This window comes from Mus pahari, chromosome 9 (assembly GCF_900095145.1).
Source record: "Mus pahari chromosome 9, PAHARI_EIJ_v1.1, whole genome shotgun sequence".
In the NCBI taxonomy this organism is placed as follows: domain Eukaryota; kingdom Metazoa; phylum Chordata; class Mammalia; order Rodentia; family Muridae; genus Mus; species Mus pahari.
This window is the reverse complement of record NC_034598.1, coordinates 59,145,137-59,146,285: the sequence shown is the minus strand read 5'-3', so window position 1 is coordinate 59,146,285 and position 1,149 is coordinate 59,145,137.

Genomic DNA, 1,149 nt, shown 5'->3' with positions numbered 1-1,149 from the left:
CTCGAACTCAGAAATCCGCCTGCCTCTGCCTCCCAAGTGCTGGGATTAAAGGCCTGTGCCATCACTCCCCAGATTCATGTCAATTTCTTGATGGGGGTTCTAAAATCTTTTTTGTCTCAAGACTACATAGTACAGAAAGTCCAAATGTCTTTAGTTGAAATACAATACTAAGTTACATGTTGCACATAAATGGCTTTTTCACCTCCCTGTGTTAAGTTTCCTATTGCTACTGTAACAACTTAGTAACAATGTTAAGAGACCAAAACAAGCCAGGCGTGGTGGTGCATGCCTTTAATCCCAGCACTCGGGAGGCAGAGGCAGGCGGATTTCTGAGTTCGAGGCCAGCCTGGTCTACAGAGTAAGTTACAGGACAGCCAAGGCTACACAGAGAAACCCTGTCTCGGGGCGGGGGGGGGGGGGGGTGGGGGAGTCAAACGCATGCTGAGTAGTGGTGGTCCACACCATTAATCCCAGGGCTTGGGAAGCAGAGGCAGGCAGATCTCCGTAACTTACAGGTCAGCCCGGAATACAGAACGAGTTCCAGGACAGCCAGGACTACACAGAGAAACTCTTATCTCAAAAAGCAGAACAAACCAAAAAAGTCAAAAATTCAGCTTTATCCCTCAGCTACATTTTGAGATCTGATAATTCCTCATCGGCAGACTCACTCTTACTATAGAAGCCCCGTCCTTTCTACCTCTCTGCCAGCTGATTGCTTACACACTATCTTAAGAATGTTTTGATGTCAGGCAAGGGTGGCATTCCGGAGGATGAGGCAGTTGGGTCTCCAAAGTTCGAGGCCAGCCTGATCTACAGAGTGAGTTCCAGGACAGCCAGGGCTACTCAGAGGATCCTGTCTCGAAAAACCTAAATAAATAAATAAATAAACAAATAAATAGAATGTTTCAATTATTTTTTTCAATTGTAACTTCAGAGTAACTTTTTACTTGACAATTTTCAAAATTTAAAATATTTGTGGCTCTTGCTCATTTCATCTCTCTTACTCTTGCCTCTCTCCCCATTCCCTTCCCCCACCCCCCCATGTAGTCATGACCTCATTCCCTTGTAACTTAGTTACAAGTTACACAAATCATTTCTTTCTATGAAGGCAGAGAAGCCCTTACAGAACTACTTTTTTTTTTTTTTTTT